Here is a 16,474-nt window from a genome sequence, read left to right as displayed (position 1 = left end):
TTACCACTGCACATTTCTCCATAGGAGCTCCTCATAATATTAATGTCTGGGTAAAGGTTTTGCCTCACTACTACTAGGTTAACAACTGAATACAGCAATCACCAACTGAAAGAGGACTAGTTTGCCTTTGCAAAAGCACAACAATGTGCGGTACCATATGTGGCGTTTTATATGGTAACTTGTTTCAATTAAAGCTAGAAACATAATGTTTTTGTTTTAACTAAACAAACCATGCAGCACCTAATGTGGTAACCGGTGCTTCTAGGTGTCTAATGGTAGATATGTAGAACGCTGGACATCTTTACCACTCCACCAGCTTCACTACAGGGCTACACCAGTTCCCAGTCTGCTGTGTACATCCTTACCAGCCCAGCAGCACACCCAGGCTCCATTCCACTTGAGTGGCCATTTTGTTGAGTCTGTGAACCAGCTCTCTGCCCTGGTAGGAAAGGTGTGTTGACTGGACCGCATGTAGAAACTTTAGCGTAAGCTTACATACTAAGCTGCTAAAAGCAGTCCTTCTGTTTCCACAAGTGCCTGACTTAGTATTCAAACCATGCCCTGTGTAGTATTACTCTCCTGCTAGAAACATCACTTTCTCAGAGCACCTTAAAGCACCCCAGGATTTTTTGGGATTCTCTAACAGCACATCTAAAGTAGGCTCCCAGCTCACCCTACAGTTGGTATACTGTGGATTACCTACTTATTCCCACAGTTCGCCTCTTTAGACTAATCACTGAAATTTCCAAGAACAGGCTCTCGTGTTCTAGCTCCTTGAGCAAACTCGGGCCACTGCTGTCTGTTGTTTATATCCATGTGGGTAAGATGTTGAAAAGTACTTTTGCTTACCTGTAATCCACTCTCCTCCTTTTAAAGTCAATTTTCCTCCTTTGGCCATGAATACAATTATCCTAGCCCAGGGAAATCACCCTAATTGGCCACTGTAAAAACAGGTAAAAGAGGAATGGGTGGGCAAAAGGAAATGTTTCTCAAGTCCATTAGGAGATTGTTGACATATGCACACATCAACTAGTGATATTACCTGATGCATGCAGGAGAATCAAGACATGCTCTGGTTGTTGACCAATTCCCAAAACAGACTAGCACACACCAAGTACCATAGTGGTTAGGAGGCCAACGTTATAGAGTGACTGGTTGGTTCACCATAATGGACCAACCAGACCCTGCCTGAAAAAAATGAGTCCTGTGTTTTTACTTGCCTGTGTTTGGGATATATTAAAATGGAAGTAAGTGTGTGTAGTCAAATTATCCAATGATCACCAACAGTGAGAACTGGCTATAAAGCCAGCATATATATATATACAATAAAACTACACTAAATATAAATATTTAAAAATCCCCGTCTCTTTTTACTACCCTTTACCACACCTCATAGTGTTCCCCAGTTTGTTTGCACTTCTTAGAGTTTGGTCAAATAAATCACAGAGGGTGTTCGTTTATATATGGTTTCCCTTTGAATGTAAGTAAAATTAAAAATGTTGTTTCTTCACAGGAAATTGTAGTACCAAAAAGAACCACGGGGGTTCCACAGATAACAATGGGAGCTGGTCACCATAATAATTGAACCTTGCACAATGTCGGATCTTCCAGTAAGTGAGTGCTGGAATTGCATGTCTCAGACCCATTCCTGCTGCACACAATGGACCAGAGGGGAGGTAACTGCCCTTTCCGCCGGATGCGTTTTGGGAAAGGAAATGAGGTGGCGTATAATGATGACGCAATGGCCACCGCTGATATCATCACACACAAAGGTACGGTATGTTTTCCACTACAGAGATGGACGCCAGGGCAGTGGATGGTGCTCTTCCCCAAATGGATATGGACTTTGCCATTGCAAATTTTTGCAGACAGCAGGTCAATGGTGCACGGAGAGATGGCCAAAAGCGCAACGGGTATAGTATTGCCTTCTAAGAGTTTGTCCCAGTAGTCTTAGCAACGAGCGTATGGGAAGAAGAGCTGAGGGACATGAAAGTCACTTGTGTGATAGGCAGGCAGGGAGGCAGCGGTTCATGCGATTAACAGACGGACAAGGGAACCAGTTATGTCTGTGCCTTTTGGGAGAACCAGTGAAGATAGGTTTGTGATGCAGAGCATGGCTCAGGGCGAGGCACATACCTACCTGGATGAGGCAACTGGGTGGCTAACAAAGTATCTTGTTCATAGAGGTCTGGAGTTTGGCCCCCAAAGCTGATTTAAATGGGACACTGGTGCTACAAAGCATGAGGTCGATTGGGCTTAAGCTGGAAGAAAGGAGGAGTGAATGATTAACATTTTAATAAGTGACGTTGAGAAGAGGTTAGTGCCAGTAAGCTCTTTGGGCAAACTGGCAGGGATTGCATTCTATGGGAAATGTTTTCAGGGGTGTACGACCCATGCAGGGTGAATTGAAGAGTCTATCTTGGAAGAGTGGACTACGAAAATGGGTGAAGAAGGGATATGCACAGGCCTATCACAGTGGACATTTTGAAAAGAATAATGGACCAGGCACGTTACGCATGTGCCTTGGAAAGTGCATTGTTTGAGTGAATTCTACATTGTTTTTCTTTGGGGACTTTAGGGCATCAGAGATTGAGGCAGCAAAGGGATACCAGAGGCTAAATAAATGTGAGGAGAGGCAGAGTGGGCATTTGCATGAGGAGGAGTAAGAAAGAGCTAATAAGGAAAGGCAACATGGTATGGATTAGAGAGTAAGAAGAGATGGCGATGGCCTTGCCAAGAGTGTGTAGGGATTTGTTAGATTGAGCGGTATGCACTGGGACATTGTTTCAGCGTAAAGATAATTGGAGAGTGACTGACAGACAGGTACCAGGGATGTGCAGAAGAAGAAGAGGGGTTTTGGACCCACTTATTCAGAATAGGGGTCCTTATGGAGGGTTTCAAACAGGGGCTGAGGGGCGCAAGGCTGAGGGACATAGGTAGGTGGAAGAGTGCCTGCAAGCGGGGTTCTATGAGGATATGGGATGATGGGATGAAAGATAGAGGTTAACTGGTGTGCTTTGTCATTCAGGTGCATTGGTGTGGATTTGTGGTCATTCCGTTGCGAAATGGGCTGGAGACCACACAGGGAGGACAACAGTTTCGGATGGATTTTGATCAAGTGGCAGTACGATGGTATCAAATGGGAAGCAAGAGATGGGGCCAACTGATGCTCATTTTGTGGAAGCTGAGGGCAAAATAGTAGTGGCCAGAAGAGGTAAAAGTGCTGCAGCTCGGGAAAATAATTTGATTCACTAACAGAGCACGGACTTAAAATGATGAAGAGGAATCTTAGAAGGTAGAAGAAAGCTGGGATAGGATGGCAGGTACTTCCAGGAGGGTGTGGCGAGTGGCTAGGAAGCTCACGGTGATTGATAGGGTAAGTAAGCAAGTGAACAGGAACATCCCTGGATTCTGTATGTCAACAGGGACTGGGTTAAACATTAAGCTATTGTGTTTGAATATTCTGTGCTCTTTAGACATTCTGTGGTGCACCTTTCGCTGCTAGGGAGCAGGCTGCGTCTGGAGAGTATGAGGGAGGCCCTGGGAGAATGCAGGAGTGGGTCTTAAAGTAGTAAGTGAGTCCAGAAGAATACCTCGGGAGAGGGTTTTTCTTGGGGCAGTGTGAGTGCTGACAGAATGAAACTTAGGATAGACAGTTTAAGGAAAATTGGGAGAAGTAGGGGAAAGGGGATGGCAAAAGAAGAGCCGAGAGGAGAGTTAGTCCTGGGGTGGGCAGCCTAGAGAAACATTATGAAGCAGCAGGGGATAGAAGAGGGGTACATGAGGACTGTAGGTCGTAGGTCTTAGTGTTGGTTAAAAGTTTCAAGTTGATAAGAACATGCGGGTGGGAGGTGCAGGGGTGGGAAGTTGGAGCACCAATAGCTGATATTAATGAGTTATTTAAGACAAGATAGATTGAGCGTCTTTAGCGAAGGATGTAAAGAAGTGAGCCCAATTCTTCGCGAGTTAAGGGGTCTTTTAAAAACCAGGCCAGGAGTGGCGTACGTTATCTACCCTCTTTTACCCCAACACCCCCTGAGAAGGAGCTCAGACGCAGTTCACACCAGGCCTCTGCGGAAGAGAGTCACGAGTGCATGGACTGCAACTCACTTCGGCTACGAGGGTCACTGACCACCAGGGCGGATGACCTTGTCTTAATTAAACTATGCTGAATTTCAGCTAAAGGAATGCCAGACGGCACGAGAGAGACAAAAGACAGACCCAGCCCAGACACTCACAGCTTGGAGCCGACTTTGAATATGAAAGGCCAGACGTGCTGCTTGCAAGAGGGGGAAAGACTTGCAGCTGTAAAAATCCCAAATATTTAGCAAGGGGATGTAGTACAGTTGGAAACCAATAAGATGAACGTTCTGGGACAACTGACTCGAGTATTTCTCTGCAACCGACAATCTTTTCCGATTTCGGTAAAGCAGTTGTGGCCTGCGTGCTGCACAAGAAGATCAGACCCAACCCTCCAGTAAGAGACAATACCACAAACTGCAGTAAGAGACAATACCACAAACCTCCAGTAAGGGACAATACCACAAACTCCAGTAAGAGACAATACCACAAACTTCAGTATGGGACAATACCACAAACCTCCAGTAAGGGACAGTACCACAAACCTCCAGTAAGGGACAGTACCACAAACTCCAGTAAGGGACAATACCACAAACCTCCAGTAGGGGACAATACCACAAACCTCCAGTAAGAGACAATACCACAAAACTCCAGTAAGAGACAATACCACAAACTCCAGTAAGAGACAATACCACAAACTCCAGTAAGGGACAATACCACAAACTCCAGAAAGGGACAATGCCACAAACCTCCAGTAAGGGACAATACCACAAACCTCAAGTAAGGGACAATACCACAAACTCCCGTAAGAGACAAAACCACAAAACTCCAGTAAGAGACAATACCACAAACTCCAATAAGGGACAATACCACAAAACTCCAATAAGGGACAATGCCACAAAACTCCAATAAGGGACAATACCACAAAACTCCAATAAGGGACAATACCACAAAACTCCAGTAAAAGACAATACCACAAACCTCCAGGACATTGCTCCACACCATAGGTAGGTGCTTCAAAGATCCCAGGATACCTGATTGGTTGGCAAGAGCAGGATCTGCTCTGTATCACACTCTTAAGAATTGGCAAGGAAAGATCAGGATGCACAGGGCTACTGGGCTAGGCCAAAATAGGAGACATAACTGCGCCATCCTAGACGCCACATTTGCCTCCTGAAAGATGTAAGAGCAGGCACTTCTCATTCCTATGGTAATGTTTACTCCTAAAATGGGGACTTATAAAAACCTGACCTCATTCCTGTACCTCCATTACACACCACTTGAACACCACTGACACACACATACGAGAAACGTCTTGTGCAGATACTAATGGACCTCATGTCAACAAAAAAGACTGTAATTGGTGGATGCTCTCTATACAGCTAAAGAGGCTCAACGACTACCAAATGGCCCTGACATTGACTGTCCTGGGTTTTCATTCCACGAAAATCCCAAACCACAAGGAACTCTGGAGTGTGCTAGCACGTCTCTTCAACCTTGCACTGAACAGCTAAAACACACTGTCATTTGGACGCCATAACCTATCCCTCTATTTCCTCTTTTCTTGCCGGATTTCTACTTTGGCCATCACCCCCCCCCCTCCTCCTCCTCCTCTCCCCCCTCCCCCACCTCCCTCCCTCCATCTCATCTCATCAGCAGCGCTTTGAAGTAACCAACAAAATGCATAGGCACTCTCCAAAGACACAATAATATAACGACTTGAACCTGGGCAAACCAGGGGCGTCTGCTCACAAGAGGAGTACCCACTCACAGCCCAATGCCTAGATTACCGTGTCAGCCCCATCCCTCTCGAAGTGGCAATCAATGCCGGCAGCCTCCGCCGGGCACCACAATCACGTATTCATGCATTATGAATGAACACGTTTCCAATGGCGACGGCAGCAATGGGTCCGCCGGGCCTTGGCACCACCAGCGAGGGGTCGATGCTAGGCAGGATCAAGGGAGGAGAAGGAAGGACGTCTCTAAAAGACAGCCTCTGTTCTGTGCCTGCAAACGAACAAAACCCTGAATCTGTTTACAGCAGAGACTGTAAGCCGCGGCCTAAGAACGCAAAGTCATCATGAACCTTGCAGCCATTCAATTATTGCAGAACGGTGGCAAGCGGAGGCAAGGGCACATTTTATACCCTGATAGAGTCACATTTCACACCACTTGTGCAAACTAATGCCTGCCACCTATCTCCATGAACGGCATCATTTATGTGCAAAATCCCTAATGCGTGTATGTGATCTCGGTGTGGCTCCCTCCCCCCTCAGCCTGCAGCTCTCCAGCTGCGCCTACCATGTATAAATAAAGCACAGTAAACACACAAATCACAAAGAAACACCGAATAGCACTCACCCATTTCTGCAGAAAATGCCAATTCAGCAGGAGGCAGGAATGACAGTCCTGCTGTGGGCCATGACCACGACCTCCAGGGATGCACGAGAAGGAAGCATCGTTCCGGCTGACGGCAAGTTCCGGAGGATGTCAGGAGACCGGGGGGAGGACTGACTCTCTTCCCCAGCTGGGGAGCGCTCACTGCAGGGAAGGCAGGTTGTTACTGGACGAGGTGAGCCTCCATGGCAGGTGGGGGACAGGAGATGGCGCGCACAAAAGGAAGCTCGGTGTCGTCATTAGGGGAGAGAAATCCTAGGTTTGCTGACTCGGGGGGTGCCCCTGAAACGAACCAATCCAATCAATCTGCATTTAGTGCATCTCTCCCTCTTGCCCCATCCGCCCAGCCTGCGTTGGAAGACTGCAGCAAACGTTGCAAGGCATTGTGGGATAGGATGCAGCAGAGGGCTGGGATGAGATGCGTTGGCTCTTGTTCATAAATCAGCGATCAGCTGTTTCAGCCTCAGTGGTCCATGGCGCGTGGTCGCGGGGATGTCACCGCGGATTAGGGGAGGAGGAAGGGGGCGGGGCCAGGATTTTTCTGCCCCTCTGCAGACAGCGCTGTAGGAACAGCCGGCTCCAGGGAGGGCGCGGCGAAAAACATAACTCTTCTGCCAAATGTGCACGACGAGAAGGCTGCGGCGTGCGCCGCTGCCCTGAGGGGGAAGTGGCAAGCACTCAACGACGAGGCACACCGCATGGCACTCTAATTCCTCTCAGGCGTGTGAGAAGAGAGAGCATGCGATAGATAATGGATGCAGCGCTCCCGCTGCGTCACACGCCCACTGTACTGAATACAATGAAGGCGCAGTGGAGCCGGGCGAGCCACTGAGGGCTCGAGGCAGGCTCGAGCCAGGTGACGGACTCTGGCTCAGCTCGAGCTCCTCTTGGACCTTCGACCCCCAAAACGAGGCCAGCTTTTGCGTGGCTTCTGCCTGCCACCCACGCTCGATTTACGCAGTAAGAAAGACAAACATTAACCCATCTAGTGGCTGAATCGCTAAATCTGGAACAAGAAAAAATGAATCAATCACGGCTACAGAGGAAAAATGTTTTATAATTGTAATATAAACTAGAACACGTAAATCTTGGGAATACATAACAAACACCTCGCATTTCGAGGCAGTGGACCTACGTGAATTTAACATCTGTGGGAGGGCGGAGTATTAATGATGAATACATGGGGGTTGATGCAAATCGGAAGGTTAGTTAAGGGTTAAGGATGCCGGACATTTAGACTTCGACACGAACTGCACCATGGGTTGAGTAGGCAGTGATTTAGTGGAGAACTGCAGCGCGCGATGGACTAATTACATACAGGTGCAACAAATGGGCGGAAACAACTTGAGGCTCAAGTAGGCGTGTTCACAGGAGGAAATCTAGTATTCTAACAGCGATATGTTGCTGCAGCAGGCGTAAGAACTAGAACGGAAGGATTTTTGAGAACAGGTACGCACAGGATATTGCGGTGAACCAGTGGGGGAATGTGTAGTTCACGATAGACCATTGTCATATGGAAGGAGACACGCAGGGGGAGGAATGTCGGAAAGGGGAGAGGATGGAAAAATGAATGTTGGGTAGGTTACAGAACACATGGGGTGAAGTAGGCAGAGGGGAAGGCATCGAGGGGAGTAATGGTATTCATGAAAATGTGTAATATCAGGCTGAGTTTACTAGCGGGAAAACGTAGGTTCAAGAAACAGCAATGTTTTGATATTTGCAATTGTGGTGTAATTGTAGTGAGTAAAACATAGACTGAATCATGTATTTTGCATTGTAGATAACCCCTGACGAAGGGCCAAAGTAATAGGCCCGAAATGCATTGGGTAGACGAATCTCATGGACACGAACAATCTTACATATGCTATCGTGGCGCAGAAGAAGGCTTGGATTAGCATTTCTGCCTCATTTAGATTTCAGCAATAGTGTAAGCGTTCCCCCTTGTGACATGTGTAAAAAGATGAAAAAGAAAGAAGAATGACAAAAAAGTTTTTGGATGATTGATATCGAAAATAAAGAAGAAGTAAACAAGTGATTCATGTGGTGGCAGATTTTGTGATGCCGTGAACATTTTTGCTGTGCACCCGGTTAGGAGTGGAAACACTCCCTCTTACAGTTCAATCACGGCTTCCCCATTCAACCAAATTTGTGATCCTAGGCAACTATTCTATATCGCTGTGCACACCTTTTCTTCATTATTACATATGAGAACATCTTGACATATGCGAGTTCAGGGTGTTCCGTGTGCGCTGCACAATATCATCACTTTGGGTTGATTTAATGCAATATAACAGCAATTCTTACCCTTTTGACTTCTGTGGATCCCTACTCAATAATTTCTGCCCAACAGAGATCCTCACTGAGTCCTTATTCAAAGCCGGGGACTCCCAGCCTAGGCAATTTTTTTTAGTTGAACTTCAAAACAATACACACAAATACAAAAGGAAGTATGCACCATAAAAATGCTCAAATATTGAAATCTTTTGATTAATTCATGATCAAACATAGAAAAAGTTTTTACATTATCAATTTTGTTTCTTTATTTGTACGTTCTTTATTAGTTTTAATGTATTCATTATTTATTTATTTTTTTAAATAAAAGCGCTTATCCCCTGAGTAGTCCTTGCAGACTCCTATGGGTCCCAGGACTATAGGTTAAGAAACACTGGGCTATAATAGTGCTCCATGTATAATATGACTATAGCCACATATAGAGTACATATGACAACTGCCTTGACTCTTTGTTAGCCAATACCATTGTCGTCAGACCAAGGAGTTGGTGGGTGATGAATGCTTCCAAGTCCATGATTAAGAATTATCACTTTAATACAGGCCCATCAATGTAGTGATATACCACCCGATTAACCACAGTGAAACTATTCCGAATGTTAAAGAAATGTGCTTTTTTGGAATACTGACAAGACTTTATCATATTTTTACATGATGTTTATTGCATGATTTACATGCCAAACATTTTCATATCAGCTCGTACACTGGCTCTTAGAACCAAGCCAGACATTTGGCTCAGCTCGCATTGTTAATCTGCTGGCTCAACCACTCCAAATGCGCAAGATTTCCAAGAAAAAAGAAATGCATTCAGGATCACTGGCCAAGCCGTTTATCTTTTTTAACTGTTTGGAAAAGAATCAGCAGATTTCCCTCAGCTGTGTATTTTCAGTGTGTAAAATATTTAACTCTGGGGGTATGAGACATATGATAATAAATGTATCTCAATGGTGTCATTTTTCACTCTTATCAGACACTTTGAGGAATGTCCCAGCAATTAAAACCCAATGTAAATGTGTTTAACCCCAATGGAGAGGATCAGGAGCCTCAGGGTGATGAATCATGTAGGTGGGATAAAGGACTGTCCCGGAAACTGCAGGTTATTTCTAAATTCTACCATATGCAATAGGTAGCTTTATGCTCCCAGGTCAGTGGCCTTTATAATCCTCCTTTGATCACTTCACAGAAGGTTCATTTGCATTGCCTTCCTTGATAAACACATTCTTCGGCCTGCTGTCCGTGTACAGCCGAACAACATTATTGGCTTTTCAGACTACTCCTTAGCCTGAGCCAAACCACAAGAGGAACCAGAGTGCTTTACAATATGGCTAATCCGACTTACAAGGGAGACCGTATTGTGGGGGAGGAGGGGGAGCAAGGGGCAGTTTTATAGATATTACATCTCACACCCTGCTCCAAAGACCCTCTTAGGTTACAGAGTGAGGAACATGCATTTGAGCAGCTTCTTGCATTTTATTATTAACCACCTGTATATTTGGAAGTAGTGGTTATCTACGTCTATGAACAAAACCCAATATTATAAAGGTTAAAGAGAAATATTTTATGTCAGAAAGAGGCACAATGGATTGCCTAGCAGCCATTTCAAACTAAACTCCCCTGTTGTATCAGTTGGAAGGGGAAGGCTTCGTCATTAACATCCCAGCTGCCAACCACCGCGCTGCTCAGTGCCCTTCAAGTCATTTCCAATGTTAGATTCAGAATTTTTCACACGGGTCATGAAGTTTCCTCAGCTTCAGTCATCGCTGTAGGCCGGTCCGGACTGCAACCCTGGCAATTTTTGTCAGACCAGTCCCCATACTGCGTGCAGCAAGTAAGCACAATGAACAAGCACAACTTCTTTAAGGTGGGGTTTGGGAAGCATTTCTCCCCAAAAATGTTGGGAAAACATTGTGAAAATGGTGCACCAGGCCACAAGGGAAAAGGTCAGTTCTGCTCAAGGGAACAGAAGAAAGACCTGAGGTATGTCTGCTCAGAGCCCGTCACACAGATGAGAGGCCTGTTTCCATTCTGGAGTGGCCTTTCATACAAGAGAGAGGGAGGCTGCACAAATGTGCCTGCACCAACAGGGACTGCCAGTGTGTTTTTGCTGTACAGACAGCTAGCTGGTAGTATTCACCAGCGGCTCTCAAAGCGCTCTCCTAGCCCTTAGTTAGACCACCAGGCCAGTAGTGAGAGTCCCTGATGCTGCTGCACTGTGGGAGGCTCGAGCAGCCTGAGACTGCTGCACAGTGACAGCGACTGACCGCATGTACTTCAAATCAAGGGATTTTCATTTTGTTTTAAAGCTCTGCTTGCATGCACTCTGGACTGTTCCCATGAGTCACAGGGTCAGACTGATTTGCATATGGCCATGTCTGAACTGGGGTGGTGGAGGGAGCTAAAGAATGATGATGGATTAAACCCAGATCAGTTGACTGGGGGGGGGGGGGGGGTGGGAGTGTTTGATTTGCTCTAACACTCTGTCCATTATCCCCTTTGGTATCGATGGAGGCCAGCAGAGCCATGTAGACGTTGAAGAGCATAGGGCTGAGGGATGACCCCTGGGGGACTCCGCAGGTGGTTGGTGTAAGCTCCAAGAGGAAAAGGGGAAGTCTGACCTGCTGCGTTCTGTACTGGCAGGCAAACCTGCCCCAAGCACCTCCCCACACACCCTGAGTCACTCCCAGCCAGGAATGTGTCTAGCACCAATGCCTACCTATGTGCTTGAGCCACATACCTAACTTAGGCACGATGATGCGGAAGTGCAGGAGTCGGACTGTTTTAACTGCCATCTGCTATTTGTCGTAATTTTTCTGTTTTCTGTGCTCTCATTTAATGAGGACAAGCACCAAGGTAGCTGTTTTTGGAGTGCATGTGTAGGATGTGTTTGCGTCCTAATAGCTCCAAACAATTAAACGAGCAGTAATTGAAAGATATTATGGGACCGCATACATCGCACCACAACTTCCGAAGACCAAGAACGGATCCCCGGGTGCCAAAACCGGCCTCCATGCTTCAAAACCAGCCTCCAGGAGCTCCGGCCTCCCGGGAGATTGCCAGCTTGCCCGTCTGGCCAGTCTGGCCATGGCTGTAGGATCGCAGAGCTGCCCTTAGGTCCAGAGACTCAACAAAGACCTTGTCCAAAATGATATTGGTAAAAGTCAAGTGAGCCTCTGGACCAAGATGTATTAGAACCACTGGACTTGTGTATGGTGTGTGTACACCAACCCCATGATATCCAGTGCTACCACCAATAGTACAAACAGTAAAGCAAGGGCACCTAAGCTTTATCATGTGCACGTTTCTGGGCAACTGGACTGCAAATATCTTTCAAAGGAGGATAATCAATCCACCTGCCCAATAGTAAAAACAGTATTTTGTTTGTTTGTATATCTATTTCTTAGATATTCAAAGCAGCACTCCTTCTGAGAGGTGGAACCTCTGCATAATTTTATGGTGAGATTTCGACCATTTACTCATCTGGCTGCTAGGTGTGCCTTCAATTGAGAAAGTTGAAAAGGCAATCACTGTATTTAAGGACCCACTTCTGCATTTGCCCCTTGTGGTACAAAATGATGTGTGTGTCAGACACTACTCAGCAACAGGGGCATTGGGCTTCTACTTGTCTCTGCATAGCGGTATGTTGATGGAATGAAAATCAGCTTTATCGCAATAGGTCAGTGTGAAGATGAGTAAACTTGTTCCACAGATGCCAACTCTGGTGGGAAGACTGATGTGATGGGCATCACATAATGATAACAGTCCAGGAGGTGACCAGTTGTGGGGTGTAGAAGGGACAAACTGGAAAGATGAAAAGGCAGCCTCAGAAGAAAAGAAGAAACCTGCATGCAGTGCTCCTTGGGAGCGGGGTGTGCTCCTATGAGGGGAGTTGTAAGAAATTTACGGGAAATTCTCAGTGAGATATTTTATTCTTTTACAAGTTTTTCCTTAAACTTGCTTTTCTGTTCGCACACAGGTGCCATAACCAGTGTGTAGCATTCTTACAGTAGATACGGTTTTAAATGTATGTAACATCTACTTCTATTTTTGTTTGTTTTCTGCATTAAATGATCTGCCCTGCATATACTGTGCCCTTTCATTTGTTTACATAACTTTGTTTTTATTTAATCTAATATTCAAGCACAACGCGTCTTGCCAATAACTCTGTAATTCATGTGGGCAATCGCAAAGTGGTGTTCAGTCTCTAGCGCCTTGGAGAGTGTTTGTGTTGGCTAACAGTTACAGACTGCACACCCTCAGGGCTAATGACCTTTGAATCTGAGCAGACCTTGTAACCAGAATGAGGAAGGCACTGCTGTAAGCTTTGTTTACATCTTTGGTGAATTCTGTTTTCAATTTTTTTCTTTGTATTTATTTATTTAAATATTTAGGTTAAAACACTGTTGCTAAGGGCACTAGAAACCAAAAACAGCCCGACAACAAGCATTTGCAATGCAATAGGTCTTGCATTAGGAAAGTTTGAGCTATTGGTCTTGTAAATGACAATATTTGTATTTATGTGTTGGTTTTGAAAATAGCTAAATTAATAGCTTTGTCATTTACAATGCCAATAGTTATAACTTTCGCAAATGTGACACCTATAGCATTTGTAATGCAACATGTTTTGTATTTACGTGACTTGGATGTATTGATATTACAAATAACAATGGCTTTTAATTCTTTAAAATAATTAATACTTAAATAAAAGTGATTGTAATTTATAATGGCAATAGCTTAAACTTGTGTAAATAACTTTTGTGAAGATTATGTTTAGTGTATTTTATTGAGACAAAAATCCAAGAACCGAAGTGAAATATTAACATCTTTTTGTGAGATTTGTAATAAAGCTGTGTAGATGCTGTGGAGGCCCCGAGTGATGCTGTGGTGGCCCCGAGTGACGCTGTGGTGGCCCCGAGTGACGCTGTGGTGGCCCCGAGTGACGCTGTGGAGGCCGTGAGTGATGCTGTGGAGGCCGTGAGTGATGCTGTGGAGGCCGTGAGTGATGCTGTGGAGGCGCTGAGTGATGCTGTGGAGGCGCTGAGTGATGCTGTGGAGGCGCTGAGTGATGCTGTGGAGGCGCTGAGTGATGCTGTGGAGGCGCTGAGTGATGCTGTGGAGGCGCTGAGTGATGCTGGGGTGGCGCTGAGTGATGCTGTGGAGGCGCTGAGTGATGCTGTGGAGGCGCTGAGTGATGCTGTGGAGGCCGTGAGTGATGCTGTGGAGGCCGTGAGTGATGCTGTGGAGGCCGTGAGTGATGCTGTGGAGGCCGTGAGTGATGCTGTGGAGGCGCTGAGTGATGCTGTGGAGGCGCTGAGTGATGCTGGGGTGGCGCTGAGTGATGCAGGGGTGGCGCTGAGTGATGCAGGGGTGGCGCTGAGTGATGCAGGGGTGGCGCTGAGTGATGCAGGGGTGGCGCTGAGTGATGCTGTGGTGGCGCTGAGTGATGCTGTGGTGGTGCTGAGTGGTGCTGTGGTGGTACTGCTGTCAAGGAAGAGGAATTAGTGGGCACTGGTTAATAACGCGAATTCCCCAGTTGACTAAATTGCACAATTTACACACAGCTCACAAATTGAAAATGGCAGCCGACGTGCTACGAGAAAGCGAACAGGCGGCGGCTGTGTTTAACGATGAGATACATGTCTCCAAAAATGGACAGAAGTATTCAAATCACACAATAATAGAAATAATTATTCATAATTGCGTGAAGTTGATAAAAGTCACACTGCAATGACACTTACAGATGATGTAGGCCCCAATTTAAAACCACCATTGGAAAATCCTGTAGGTCTCTTCTCTCACCTGTTGGTTTTGCCAGTGCTTTTTTGCCAGTGTTAATTAGCATCGGAAATGCTCTCGGCATTGCAGGGGCAGATAGTGCAGTTGGCTCTGATCTGTGATTCTAAGTTGAAAGTTTTGCTGGTAAATATTAATAGAGTGTACTTACGAGGCAGTGGGAGCTCCGGGTGGTAAGTGCACCAGATGCCGAGGGGGCTCCAGCTTCACCGGCTGCACCGAGGTAGCTCATGCTCCAGAGTGAAAAGGTGCTCCAGGGTGCACCGCTGCTTCAAGGGGTGAGAATTCTGGGATTTGTAGTTCCTTCAGGGTGGGCTGGTGATAGGGGAGGGGGGGAGAGGCATAAACTTGTTCGGGTATATAGAGTGGTTGCAGAAAGAGGGACACACAGAGATGCCAGGGCAACAGAGACAGACCGGGCGATAGACATAAAAGAGGCAGAAATCGGGACAACCAATGTGGGATGGAAATCAAGACGGGGAAAGGGACCAGAGTCAACACAAACTACGGTGGGAGGGGGGGACGGGAATAAAGTCAACACGGACAACGGAAGGGTCAGTAAGAATGACAACACATACTACGGCGGAAGAGGGGTGTGAACAAAGGTAACAGGCGTGAGGGTACAGGATCAAAAGCAACATGGACAACAGGAGGGGGCGGGAGCAAAGACAACATGGACGGACGGCACTCGGAGATAGCAGCAGAGTTTGGAACAAGAACAGGAAAGTTAAACAAGCTTCTTGGCATTGCTGTGTGGGGGTGGTGGGGTTGGCGGGGGAGCAGCAGGCAGATGCGAGTGGAGCGCGCGCTGGAGAGGGAGGGGTGGGAGGACTAGGCAGCTGTGTGCACAAAGTGAAGAGCCAATGAAAGCTCTTGAAAACAAATGCCTGTGGGGAGAATGCGCGTGATTGTGTTCACATGAACTGTCCGAAATCCGCGATGGTTTCAGAGCCTGGTTTAGCCTCTATACTCGTCTATTTATTCCTTGCGGAATATAATAGTCGAGACCTAAAAATATCCAACCTTGCACTTACCTGACAACCCTCCACCACTTATGCCTCCACTGTACTTGCTGCAATAAACTCTGGGGAGCTAGAGAGTCTATTTCAGGACCCAGCGGTGACCCAGCCTTTCAAAAGTTGGTCTCCAGTGGCTCCACCCCCGCAGGGTAATTCCTGGTAAGTTAAATCGCCAATGCAGCCATGACTAAGTGTAGCACATAACCACATGGAAACAACAGCCACTGCTAAAAAAAAACACGGTTCTTGGATATATTGTCGAGGCCAGGGAAATTCCTTCAGCTTCAGCCATTTGTATATTGTAAAGCTTTTGAACCTTAGTTCAATCAACTTCCATTTTTGTGTTCCCTTACAGACCCTTCTAGGTTACGCAGATTATTGCAGACAGTCTTTTGCATGTTATATATTAATACATTTTATTGTGAGTTAAATGGCGTGCTAACCAAGTGAATTAAAATGTAACTTTATGCACATGAGTTAAGTAACCAGTAAGCTTTTGCAAGGGATGGGACACCTACACATTTTGTTCCTAATGGCATTATACAATTCCTACGTTAAAAGGTGCATGCTAACAGCATAGGAAATCTATCCAGTCTTTTTTCTTCCTTCATTGATCTGTCTTACTATGTCAACTTACTGTGATCAATGTTTTTCGACCCCATCTAATTATCTGGCGGGCCTGTCAGAATGGTACTGATGGAGTTTGCTATATTCACAATTGAGTATGGAGCGGTGTATGAGTGAAAGGTACCCACACTAGCTTGTTCTGTTTCTGTCCTAGCTTTATTTGGAGTTCAAATGTTTTTTTCATCTACTTTTCAGGGTAATATGTTTCTTATCTGTGTTAGCCATCTATGAAAATCAGGGAATAGCATTAGATGCCCATTTCCTTGATTTAA

General features: G+C 46.0%; 1 protein-coding gene across 4 annotated transcripts in view; it reads right to left on the bottom strand.

The window, feature by feature from the left end:
- The window catches only part of TRIM2 (tripartite motif containing 2), a 424,869-nt gene that overhangs the window by 236,194 nt on the left and 172,201 nt on the right, over positions 1-16,474 (bottom strand). The window contains exon 1 of one of the 4 annotated variants that reach the window (XM_078676943.1): positions 6,442-7,413. The exons of the other annotated variants lie outside the window; for them this stretch is intronic. The gene's annotated coding sequence lies outside the window, so the exon portion shown is untranslated. Of the gene's footprint in view, positions 1-6,441; positions 7,414-16,474 lie in introns of those variants that run through there. 4 annotated transcript variants of the gene reach the window in all.

Source organism: Lissotriton helveticus, chromosome 2_1, assembly GCF_964261635.1.
Source record: "Lissotriton helveticus chromosome 2_1, aLisHel1.1, whole genome shotgun sequence".
NCBI classification, from domain to species: Eukaryota; Metazoa; Chordata; class Amphibia; order Caudata; family Salamandridae; genus Lissotriton; species Lissotriton helveticus.
The sequence above is the reverse complement of the archived record's forward strand: the minus strand, read 5'-3'. Positions and strand labels throughout refer to the sequence as shown.